The following is a 12,053-nucleotide window of genomic DNA, read 5'->3' as shown; positions in this document are numbered from 1 at the left end:
GAGGTGTGAGGAGCAGTGATGGCTGGCGTTAGGGGAGTAACTCTGGGATGCCAGTGATCAATTTCGTGCGTCTTGGAGGTGTCGTGGGCCAAACTAGATGACACACTGATGAAAGGAGGTTCCCACCTGATGACCCTAATGGCATGTTGGTCAGTACTGCTCACTGGTCTATAGAGGGATTATAGGTAATTATTCAGTGAGACTGGTCCATTTCTTTTTTAACACAAGTTTCTTGTGTTTACTTGGAATCTCAAGCTAAGTTTGAAATTTCAAACACCTCTGATACTGGAAGCTCTGCGAAAATAAAAGAATGAACAGAGTATTTGAAGAATAAGTCTTTAACAGAGCACATGGAGCAAGGAAGAGTTTTTTGTTGAGAGTTGTGAGTGAAGTTGCGAATGCATGAGACTGAAACCAACTTCCTCTCAAGGCTGATTTTGGCAGAGTCCCTAAACAAGTGGTGTTGTTGCAGATGTCTGTGAAGATGTGGCCAGTATGGGGATTGAACCCATGACCTTGGCGTTATTAGCACCACGCTCTGACCAGCTGAGCTAACCGGCCTACTTTTGAGGTATTTGACGACCAATTTTTTTTTTTTTTAGTAGGTGAGTTGAAAGACTTTCAGTTGTTGTTAAAAAAACAAATGACTGCTTTCAATGCAATTATTTTATCATTTGCTGTAATGACTAAGCAGGATTGAAGTCGCTAATTCAAGTCTATCATCGTTGTGTATAGCTTGAACGTAGGCCGTATGGGATACCCAAGTTCATCGCGTAACATCAGCTCAACTCAGACTTACACTGCATGCCCTTTTGAAGATTTCTGACATGGAACAGACCTCGCAAAGCACTTTGTTTGTGTTTGTGCTAACGCTTCTAACCTTCCATTTAAAATCCTGTGACTTAATTTTATGAACGTAAAGACGAGTTTGAATACACTCATCTTTATACTTTTAGTCCTTTCAGTTTTTCTCTGGGAAAAACTCCTTGATAGTGACTCTGGCGCCCTCTATATTTTCATTACCCCCTACCCAAACCAGGATTTGAAACCCAGTCCTACTTATCTTTACCTCTTCTATTTCTACCCCCTACTCGAACCAGGGTTTGTATCCCCACCCCGCTATGACAGGCTTGCAGGTGTTGAGAGGCTGGGGTAGCTTGTGGTTGTGGAAGAAAAGATGGTTGTTGAGGTGTGAGGAGCAGTGATGGCTGGCGTTAGGGGAGTAACTCTGGGATGCCAGTGATCAATTTCGTGCGTCTTGGAGGTGTCGTGGGCCAAACTAGATGACACACTGATGAAAGGAGGTTCCCACCTGATGACCCTAATGGCATGTTGGTCAGTACTGCTCACTGGTCTATAGAGGGATTATAGGGAATTATTCAGTGAGACTGGTCCATTTCTTTTTTAACACAAGTTTCTTGTGTTTACTTGGAATCTCAAGCTAAGTTTGAAATTTCAAACACCTCTGATACTGGAAGCTCTGCGAAAATAAAAGAATGAACAGAGTATTTGAAGAATAAGTCTTTAACAGAGCACATGGAGCAAGGAAGAGTTTTTTGTTGAGAGTTGTGAGTGAAGTTGCGAATGCATGAGACTGAAACCAACTTCCTCTCAAGGCTGATTTTGGCAGAGTCCCTAAACAAGTGGTGTTGTTGCAGATGTCTGTGAAGATGTGGCCAGTATGGGGATTGAACCCATGACCTTGGCGTTATTAGCACCACGCTCTGACCAGCTGAGCTAACCGGCCTACTTCTGAGGTATTTGACGACCAATTTTTTTTTTTTTTAGTAGGTGAGTTGAAAGACTTTCAGTTGTTGTTAAAAAAACAAATGACTGCTTTCAATGCAATTATTTTATCATTTGCTGTAATGACTAAGCAGGGTTGAAGTCGCTAATTCAAGTCTATCATCGTTGTGTATAGCTTGAACGTAGGCCGTATGGGATACCCAAGTTCATCGCGTAACATCAGCTCAACTCAGACTTACACTGCATGCCCTTTTGAAGATTTCTGACATGGAACAGACCTTGCAAAGCACTTTGTTTGTGTTTGTGCTAACGCTTCTAACCTTCCATTTAAAATCCTGTGACTTAATTTTATGAACGTAAAGACGAGTTTGAATACACTCATCTTTATACTTTTAGTCCTTTCAGTTTTTCTCTGGGAAAAACTCCTTGATAGTGACTCTGGCGCACTCTATATTTTCATTACCCCCTACCCAAACCAGGATTTGAAACCCAGTCCTACTTATCTTTACCTCTTCTATTTCTACCCCCTACTCGTACCAGGGTTTGTATCCCCACCCCGCTATGACAGGCTTGCAGGTGTTGAGAGGCTGGGGTAGCTTGTGGTTGTGGAAGAAAAGATGGTTGTTGAGGTGTGAGGAGCAGTGATGGCTGGCGTTAGGGGAGTAACTCTGGGATGCCAGTGATCAATTTCGTGCGTCTTGGAGGTGTCGTGGGCCAAACTAGATGACACACTGATGAAAGGAGGTTCCCACCTGATGACCCCAATGGCATGTTGGTCAGTACTGCTCACTGGTCTATAGAGGGATTATAGGTAATTATTCAGTGAGACTGGTCCATTTCTTTTTTAACACAAGTTTCTTGTGTTTACTTGGAATCTCAAGCTAAGTTTGAAATTTCAAACACCTCTGATACTGGAAGCTCTGCGAAAATAATAGAATGAACAGAGTATTTGAAGAATAAGTCTTTAACAGAGCACATGGAGCAAGGAAGAGTTTTTTGTTGAGAGTTGTGAGTGAAGTTGCGAAGTTACTGAAACCAACTTCCTCTCAAGGCTGATTTTGGCAGAGTCCCTAAACAAGTGCTGTTGTTGCAGATGTCTGTGAAGATGTGGCCAGTATGGGGATTGAACCCATGACCTTGGCGTTATTAGCACCACGCTCTGACCAGCTGAGCTAACCGGCCTACTTTTGAGGTATTTGACGACCAATTTTTTTTTTTTTTAGTAGGTGAGTTGAAAGACTTTCAGTTGTTGTTAAAAAAACAAATGACTGCTTTCAATGCAATTATTTTATCATTTGCTGTAATGACTAAGCAGGATTGAAGTCGCTCATTCAAGTCTATCATCGTTGTGTATGGCTTGAACGTAGGCTGTATGGGATACCCAAGTTCATCGCGTAACATCAGCTCAACTCAGACTTACACTGCATGCCCTTTTGAAGATTTCTGACATGGAACAGACCTCGCAAAGCACTTTGTTTGTGTTTGTGCTAACGCTTCTAACCTTCCATTTAAAATCCTGTGACTTAATTTTATGAACGTAAAGATGAGTTTGAATACACTCATCTTTATACTTTTAGTCCTTTCAGTTTTTCTCTGGGAAAAACTCCTTGATAGTGACTCTGGCGCACTCTATATTTTCATTACCCCCTACCCAAACCAGGATTTGAAACCCAGTCGTACTTTTCTTTACCTCTTCTATTTCTACCCCCTACTCGTACCAGGGTTTGTATCCCCACCCCGCTATGACAGGCTTGCAGGTGTTGAGAGGCTGGGGTAGCTTGTGGTTGTGGAAGAAAAGATGGTTGTTGTGGTGTGAGGAGCAGTGATGGCTGGCGTTAGGGGAGTAACTCTGGGATGCCAGTGATCAATTTCGTGCGTCTTGGAGGTGTCGTGGACCAAACTAGATGACACACTGATGAAAGGAGGTTCCCACCTGATGACCCTAATGGCATGTTGGTCAGTACTGCTCACTGGTCTATAGAGGGATTATAGGTAATTATTCAGTGAGACTGGTCCATTTCTTTTTTAACACAAGTTTCTTGTGTTTACTTGGAATCTCAAGCTAAGTTTGAAATTTCAAACACCTCTGATACTGGAAGCTCTGCGAAAATAAAAGAATGAACAGAGTATTTGAAGAATAAGTCTTTAACAGAGCACATGGAGCAAGGAAGAGTTTTTTGTTGAGAGTTGTGAGTGAAGTTGCGAATGCATGAGACTGAAACCAACTTCCTCTCAAGGCTGATTTTGGCAGAGTCCCTAAACAAGTGGTGTTGTTGCAGATGTCTGTGAAGATGTGGCCAGTATGGGGATTGAACCCATGACCTTGGCGTTATTAGCACCACGCTCTGACCAGCTGAGCTAACCGGCCTACTTTTGAGGTATTTGACGACCAATTTTTTTTTTTTTAGTAGGTGAGTTGAAAGACTTTCAGTTGTTGTTAAAAAAACAAATGACTGCTTTCAATGCAATTATTTTATCATTTGCTGTAATGACTAAGCAAGATTGAAGTCGCTAATTCAAGTCTATCATCGTTGTGTATAGCTTGAACGTAGGCCGTATGGGATACCCAAGTTCATCGCGTAACATCAGCTCTACTCAGACTTACACTGCATGCCCTTTTGAAGATTTCTGACATGGAACAGACCTCGCAAAGCACTTTGTTTGTGTTTGTGCTAACGCTTCTAACCTTCCATTTAAAATCCTGTGACTTAATTTTATGAACGTAAAGACGAGTTTGAATACACTCATCTTTATACTTTTAGTCCTTTCAGTTTTTCTCTGGGAAAAACTCCTTGATAGTGACTCTGGCGCACTCTATATTTTCATTACCCCCTACCCAAACCAGGATTTGAAACCCAGTCCTACTTATCTTTACCTCTTCTATTTCTACCCCCTACTCGTACCAGGGTTTGTATCCCCACCCCGCTATGACAGGCTTGCAGGTGTTGAGAGGCTGGGGTAGCTTGTGGTTGTGGAAGAAAAGATGGTTGTTGAGGTGTGAGGAGCAGTGATGGCTGGCGTTAGGGGAGTAACTCTGGGATGCCAGTGATCAATTTCGTGCGTCTTGGAGGTGTCGTGGGCCAAACTAGATGACACACTGATGAAAGGAGGTTCCCACCTGATGACCCTAATGGCATGTTGGTCAGTACTGCTCACTGGTCTATAGAGGGATTATAGGTAATTATTCAGTGAGACTGGTCCATTTCTTTGTTAACACAAGTTTCTTGTGTTTACTTGGAATCTCAAGCTAAGTTTGAAATTTCAAACACCTCTGATACTGGAAGCTCTGCGAAAATAATAGAATGAACAGAGTATTTGAAGAATAAGTCTTTAACAGAGCACATGGAGCAAGGAAGAGTTTTTTGTTGAGAGTTGTGAGTGAAGTTGCGAAGTTACTGAAACCAACTTCCTCTAAAGGCTGATTTTGGCAGAGTCCCTAAACAAGTGGTGTTGTTGCAGATGTCTGTGAAGATGTGGCCAGTATGGGGATTGAACCCATGACCTTGGCGTTATTAGCACCACGCTCTGACCAGCTGAGCTAACCGGCCTACTTTTGAGGTATTTGACGACCAATTTTTTTTTTTTTTAGTAGGTGAGTTGAAAGACTTTCAGTTGTTGTTAAAAAAACAAATGACTGCTTTCAATGCAATTATTTTATCATTTGCTGTAATGACTAAGCAGGATTGAAGTCGCTAATTCAAGTCTATCATCGTTGTGTATAGCTTGAACGTAGGCCGTATGGGATACCCAAGTTCATCGCGTAACATCAGCTCAACTCAGACTTACACTGCATGCCCTTTTGAAGATTTCTGACATGGAACAGACCTCGCAAAGCACTTTGTTTGTGTTTGTGCTAACGCTTCTAACCTTCCATTTAAAATCCTGTGACTTAATTTTATGAACGTAAAGACGAGTTTGAATACACTCATCTTTATACTTTTAGTCCTTTCAGTTTTTCTCTGGGAAAAACTCCTTGATAGTGACTCTGGCGCACTCTATATTTTCATTCTCCCCTACCCAAACCAGGATTTGAAACCCAGTCCTACTTATCTTTACCTCTTCTATTTCTACCCCCTACTCGAACCAGGGTTTGTATCCCCACCCCGCTATGACAGGCTTGCAGGTGTTGAGAGGCTGGGGTAGCTTGTGGTTGTGGAAGAAAAGATGGTTGTTGAGGTGTGAGGAGCAGTGATGGCTGGCGTTAGGGGAGTAACTCTGGGATGCCAGTGATCAATTTCGTGCGTCTTGGAGGTGTCGTGGGCCAAACTAGATGACACACTGATGAAAGGAGGTTCCCACCTGATGACCCTAATGGCATGTTGGTCAGTACTGCTCACTGGTCTATAGAGGGATTATAGGTAATTATTCAGTGAGACTGGTCCATTTCTTTTTTAACACAAGTTTCTTGTGTTTACTTGGAATCTCAAGCTAAGTTTGAAATTTCAAACACCTCTGATACTGGAAGCTCTGCGAAAATAAAAGAATGAACAGAGTATTTGAAGAATAAGTCTTTAACAGAGCACATGGAGCAAGGAAGAGTTTTTTGTTGAGAGTTGTGAGTGAAGTTGCGAATGCATGAGACTGAAACCAACTTCCTCTCAAGGCTGATTTTGGCAGAGTCCCTAAACAAGTGGTGTTGTTGCAGATGTCTGTGAAGATGTGGCCAGTATGGGGATTGAACCCATGACCTTGGCGTTATTAGCACCACGCTCTGACCAGCTGAGCTAACCGGCCTACTTTTGAGGTATTTGACGACCAATTTTTTTTTTTTTTAGTAGGTGAGTTGAAAGACTTTCAGTTGTTGTTAAAAAAACAAATGACTGCTTTCAATGCAATTATTTTATCATTTGCTGTAATGACTAAGCAGGATTGAAGTCGCTAATTCAAGTCTATCATCGTTGTGTATAGCTTGAACGTAGGCCGTATGGGATACCCAAGTTCATCGCGTAACATCAGCTCAACTCAGACTTACACTGCATGCCCTTTTGAAGATTTCTGACATGGAACAGACCTCGCAAAGCACTTTGTTTGTGTTTGTGCTAACGCTTCTAACCTTCCATTTAAAATCCTGTGACTTAATTTTATGAACGTAAAGACGAGTTTGAATACACTCATCTTTATACTTTTAGTCCTTTCAGTTTTTCTCTGGGAAAAACTCCTTGATAGTGACTCTGGCGCCCTCTATATTTTCATTACCCCCTACCCAAACCAGGATTTGAAACCCAGTCCTACTTATCTTTACCTCTTCTATTTCTACCCCCTACTCGAACCAGGGTTTGTATCCCCACCCCGCTATGACAGGCTTGCAGGTGTTGAGAGGCTGGGGTAGCTTGTGGTTGTGGAAGAAAAGATGGTTGTTGAGGTGTGAGGAGCAGTGATGGCTGGCGTTAGGGGAGTAACTCTGGGATGCCAGTGATCAATTTCGTGCGTCTTGGAGGTGTCGTGGGCCAAACTAGATGACACACTGATGAAAGGAGGTTCCCACCTGATGACCCTAATGGCATGTTGGTCAGTACTGCTCACTGGTCTATAGAGGGATTATAGGGAATTATTCAGTGAGACTGGTCCATTTCTTTTTTAACACAAGTTTCTTGTGTTTACTTGGAATCTCAAGCTAAGTTTGAAATTTCAAACACCTCTGATACTGGAAGCTCTGCGAAAATAAAAGAATGAACAGAGTATTTGAAGAATAAGTCTTTAACAGAGCACATGGAGCAAGGAAGAGTTTTTTGTTGAGAGTTGTGAGTGAAGTTGCGAATGCATGAGACTGAAACCAACTTCCTCTCAAGGCTGATTTTGGCAGAGTCCCTAAACAAGTGGTGTTGTTGCAGATGTCTGTGAAGATGTGGCCAGTATGGGGATTGAACCCATGACCTTGGCGTTATTAGCACCACGCTCTGACCAGCTGAGCTAACCGGCCTACTTCTGAGGTATTTGACGACCAATTTTTTTTTTTTTTAGTAGGTGAGTTGAAAGACTTTCAGTTGTTGTTAAAAAAACAAATGACTGCTTTCAATGCAATTATTTTATCATTTGCTGTAATGACTAAGCAGGGTTGAAGTCGCTAATTCAAGTCTATCATCGTTGTGTATAGCTTGAACGTAGGCCGTATGGGATACCCAAGTTCATCGCGTAACATCAGCTCAACTCAGACTTACACTGCATGCCCTTTTGAAGATTTCTGACATGGAACAGACCTTGCAAAGCACTTTGTTTGTGTTTGTGCTAACGCTTCTAACCTTCCATTTAAAATCCTGTGACTTAATTTTATGAACGTAAAGACGAGTTTGAATACACTCATCTTTATACTTTTAGTCCTTTCAGTTTTTCTCTGGGAAAAACTCCTTGATAGTGACTCTGGCGCACTCTATATTTTCATTACCCCCTACCCAAACCAGGATTTGAAACCCAGTCCTACTTATCTTTACCTCTTCTATTTCTACCCCCTACTCGTACCAGGGTTTGTATCCCCACCCCGCTATGACAGGCTTGCAGGTGTTGAGAGGCTGGGGTAGCTTGTGGTTGTGGAAGAAAAGATGGTTGTTGAGGTGTGAGGAGCAGTGATGGCTGGCGTTAGGGGAGTAACTCTGGGATGCCAGTGATCAATTTCGTGCGTCTTGGAGGTGTCGTGGGCCAAACTAGATGACACACTGATGAAAGGAGGTTCCCACCTGATGACCCTAATGGCATGTTGGTCAGTACTGCTCACTGGTCTATAGAGGGATTATAGGTAATTATTCAGTGAGACTGGTCCATTTCTTTTTTAACACAAGTTTCTTGTGTTTACTTGGAATCTCAAGCTAAGTTTGAAATTTCAAACACCTCTGATACTGGAAGCTCTGCGAAAATAATAGAATGAACAGAGTATTTGAAGAATAAGTCTTTAACAGAGCACATGGAGCAAGGAAGAGTTTTTTGTTGAGAGTTGTGAGTGAAGTTGCGAATGCATGAGACTGAAACCAACTTCCTCTCAAGGCTGATTTTGGCAGAGTCCCTAAACAAGTGGTGTTGTTGCAGATGTCTGTGAAGATGTGGCCAGTATGGGGATTGAACCCATGACCTTGGCGTTATTAGCACCACGCTCTGACCAGCTGAGCTAACCGGCCTACTTTTGAAGTATTTGACGACCAATTTTTTTTTTTTTTTAGTAGGTGAGTTGAAAGACTTTCAGTTGTTGTTAAAAAAACAAATGACTGCTTTCAATGCAATTATTTTATCATTTGCTGTAATGACTAAGCAGGATTGAAGTCGCTCATTCAAGTCTATCATCGTTGTGTATAGCTTGAACGTAGGCTGTATGGGATACCCAAGTTCATCGCGTAACATCAGCTCAACTCAGACTTACACTGCATGCCCTTTTGAAGATTTCTGACATGGAACAGACCTCGCAAAGCACTTTGTTTGTGTTTGTGCTAATGCTTTAAACCTTCCATTTAAAATCCTGTGACTTAATTTTATGAACGTAAAGACGAGTTTGAATACACTCATCTTTATACTTTTAGTCCTTTCAGTTTTTCTCTGGGAAAAACTCCTTGATAGTGACTCTGGCGCCCTCTATATTTTCATTACCCCCTACCCAAACCAGGGTTTGAAACCCAGTCCTACTCATCTTTACCTCTTCTATTTCTACCCCCTACTCGAACCAGGGTTTGTATCCCCACCCCGCTATGACAGGCTTGCAGGTGTTGAGAGGCTGGGGTAGCTTGTGGTTGTGGAAGAAAAGATGGTTGTTGAGGTGTGAGGAGCAGTGATGGCTGGCGTTAGGGGAGTAACTCTGGGATGCCAGTGATCAATTTCTTGCGTCTTGGAGGTGTCGTGGGCCAAACTAGATGACACACTGATGAAAGGAGGTTCCCACCTGATGACCCCAATGGCATGTTGGTCAGTAGTGCTCACTGGTCTATAGAGGGATTATAGGGAATTATTCAGTGAGACTGGTCCATTTCTTTTTTAACACAAGTTTCTTGTGTTTACTTGGAATCTCAAGCTAAGTTTGAAATTTCAAACACCTCTGATACTGGAAGCTCTGCGAAAATAAAAGAATGAACAGAGTATTTGAAGAATAAGTCTTTAACAGAGCACATGGAGCAAGGAAGAGTTTTTTGTTGAGAGTTGTGAGTGAAGTTGCGAATGCATGAGACTGAAACCAACTTCCTCTCAAGGCTGATTTTGGCAGAGTCCCTAAACAAGTGGTGTTGTTGCAGATGTCTGTGAAGATGTGGCCAGTATGGGGATTGAACCCATGACCTTGGCGTTATTAGCACCACGCTCTGACCAGCTGAGCTAACCGGCCTACTTTTGAGGTATTTGACGACCAATTTTTTTTTTTTTTAGTAGGTGAGTTGAAAGACTTTCAGTTGTTGTTAAAAAAACAAATGACTGCTTTCAATGCAATTATTTTATCGTTTGCTGTAATGACTAAGCAGGATTGAAGTCGCTAATTCAAGTCTATCATCGTTGTGTATAGCTTGAACGTAGGCCGTATGGGATACCCAAGTTCATCGCGTAACATCAGCTCAACTCAGACTTACACTGCATGCCCTTTTGAAGATTTCTGACATGGAACAGACCTTGCAAAGCACTTTGTTTGTGTTTGTGCTAACGCTTCTAACCTTCCATTTAAAATCCTGTGACTTAATTTTATGAACGTAAAGACGAGTTTGAATACACTCATCTTTATACTTTTAGTCCTTTCAGTTTTTCTCTGGGAAAAACTCCTTGATAGTGACTCTGGCGCACTCTATATTTTCATTACCCCCTACCCAAACCAGGATTTGAAACCCAGTCCTACTTATCTTTACCTCTTCTATTTCTACCCCCTACTCGTACCAGGGTTTGTATCCCCACCCCGCTATGACAGGCTTGCAGGTGTTGAGAGGCTGGGGTAGCTTGTGGTTGTGGAAGAAAAGATGGTTGTTGAGGTGTGAGGAGCAGTGATGGCTGGCGTTAGGGGAGTAACTCTGGGATGCCAGTGATCAATTTCGTGCGTCTTGGAGGTGTCGTGGGCCAAACTAGATGACACACTGATGAAAGGAGGTTCCCACCTGATGACCCTAATGGCATGTTGGTCAGTACTGCTCACTGGTCTATAGAGGGATTATAGGTAATTATTCAGTGAGACTGGTCCATTTCTTTTTTAACACAAGTTTCTTGTGTTTACTTGGAATCTCAAGCTAAGTTTGAAATTTCAAACACCTCTGATACTGGAAGCTCTGCGAAAATAAAAGAATGAACAGAGTATTTGAAGAATAAGTCTTTAAAAGAGCACATGGAGCAAGGAAGAGTTTTTTGTTGAGAGTTGTGAGTGACAGAATGAGGTTGCTAATGCATGAGACTGAAACCAACTTCCACTCAAGGCTGATTTTGGCAGAGTCCCTAAACAAGTGCTGTTGTTGCAGATGTCTGTGAAGATGTGGCCAGTATGGGGATTGAACCCATGACCTTGGCGTTATTAGCACCACGCTCTGACCAGCTGAGCTAACCGGCCTACTTTTGAGGTATTTGACGACCAATTTTTTTTTTTTTTAGTAGGTGAGTTGGAAGACTTTCAGTTGTTGTTAAAAAAACAAATGACTGCTTTCAATGCAATTATTTTATCATTTGCTGTAATGACTAAGCAGGATTGAAGTCGCTCATTCAAGTCTATCATCGTTGTGTATAGCTTGAACGTAGGCTGTATGGGATACCCAAGTTCATCGCGTAACATCAGCTCAACTCAGACTTACACTGCATGCCCTTTTGAAGATTTCTGACATGGAACAGACCTCGCAAAGCACTTTGTTTGTGTTTGTGCTAATGCTTTAAACCTTCCATTTAAAATCCTGTGACTTAATTTTATGAACGTAAAGACGAGTTTGAATACACTCATCTTTATACTTTTAGTCCTTTCAGTTTTTCTCTGGGAAAAACTCCTTGATAGTGACTCTGGCGCACTCTATATTTTCATTCTCCCCTACCCAAACCAGGATTTGAAACCCAGTCCTACTTATCTTTACCTCTTCTATTTCTACCCCCTACTCGAACCAGGGTTTGTATCCCCACCCCGCTATGACAGGCTTGCAGGTGTTGAGAGGCTGGGGTAGCTTGTGGTTGTGGAAGAAAAGATGGTTGTTGAGGTGTGAGGAGCAGTGATGGCTGGCGTTAGGGGAGTAACTCTGGGATGCCAGTGATCAATTTCGTGCGTCTTGGAGGTGTCGTGGGCCAAACTAGATTACACACTGATGAAAGGAGGTTCCCACCTGATGACCCTAATGGCATGTTGGTCAGTACTGCTCACTGGTCTATAGAGGGATTATAGGTAATTATTC

General features: G+C 42.3%; 10 non-coding genes across 10 annotated transcripts; all 10 read right to left on the bottom strand.

Annotated features, from left to right (window-relative positions):
- Positions 1 to 487: 487 nt before the first annotated feature.
- Positions 488 to 561, bottom strand: trnai-aau (transfer RNA isoleucine (anticodon AAU)). Its single transcript has one exon. It is a non-coding gene; the product is annotated as a tRNA-Ile (tRNA).
- Positions 562 to 1,673: 1,112 nt separating this feature from the next.
- Positions 1,674 to 1,747, bottom strand: trnai-aau (transfer RNA isoleucine (anticodon AAU)). Its single transcript has one exon. It is a non-coding gene; the product is annotated as a tRNA-Ile (tRNA).
- Positions 1,748 to 2,854: 1,107 nt separating this feature from the next.
- On the bottom strand, positions 2,855 to 2,928 carry trnai-aau (transfer RNA isoleucine (anticodon AAU)). Its single transcript has one exon. It is a non-coding gene; the product is annotated as a tRNA-Ile (tRNA).
- Positions 2,929 to 4,040: 1,112 nt separating this feature from the next.
- On the bottom strand, positions 4,041 to 4,114 carry trnai-aau (transfer RNA isoleucine (anticodon AAU)). Its single transcript has one exon. It is a non-coding gene; the product is annotated as a tRNA-Ile (tRNA).
- A 1,106-nt stretch (positions 4,115 to 5,220) lies between these two features.
- trnai-aau (transfer RNA isoleucine (anticodon AAU)) lies at positions 5,221 to 5,294 on the bottom strand. Its single transcript has one exon. It is a non-coding gene; the product is annotated as a tRNA-Ile (tRNA).
- A 1,112-nt stretch (positions 5,295 to 6,406) lies between these two features.
- trnai-aau (transfer RNA isoleucine (anticodon AAU)) lies at positions 6,407 to 6,480 on the bottom strand. The gene has a single exon. It is a non-coding gene; the product is annotated as a tRNA-Ile (tRNA).
- A 1,112-nt stretch (positions 6,481 to 7,592) lies between these two features.
- On the bottom strand, positions 7,593 to 7,666 carry trnai-aau (transfer RNA isoleucine (anticodon AAU)). Its single transcript has one exon. It is a non-coding gene; the product is annotated as a tRNA-Ile (tRNA).
- A 1,112-nt stretch (positions 7,667 to 8,778) lies between these two features.
- Positions 8,779 to 8,852, bottom strand: trnai-aau (transfer RNA isoleucine (anticodon AAU)). The gene has a single exon. It is a non-coding gene; the product is annotated as a tRNA-Ile (tRNA).
- A 1,113-nt stretch (positions 8,853 to 9,965) lies between these two features.
- trnai-aau (transfer RNA isoleucine (anticodon AAU)) lies at positions 9,966 to 10,039 on the bottom strand. The gene has a single exon. It is a non-coding gene; the product is annotated as a tRNA-Ile (tRNA).
- Positions 10,040 to 11,159: 1,120 nt separating this feature from the next.
- trnai-aau (transfer RNA isoleucine (anticodon AAU)) lies at positions 11,160 to 11,233 on the bottom strand. Its single transcript has one exon. It is a non-coding gene; the product is annotated as a tRNA-Ile (tRNA).
- Positions 11,234 to 12,053: the final 820 nt, after the last annotated feature.

This window comes from Leuresthes tenuis, unplaced genomic scaffold (genome assembly GCF_036924035.1).
Source record: "Leuresthes tenuis unplaced genomic scaffold, fLeuTen1.0.hap1 SCAF_9, whole genome shotgun sequence".
NCBI classification, from domain to species: domain Eukaryota; kingdom Metazoa; phylum Chordata; class Actinopteri; order Atheriniformes; family Atherinopsidae; genus Leuresthes; species Leuresthes tenuis.
Note: the sequence above shows the minus strand (reverse complement) of the source record. Positions and strands in the feature narration are given on the sequence as shown.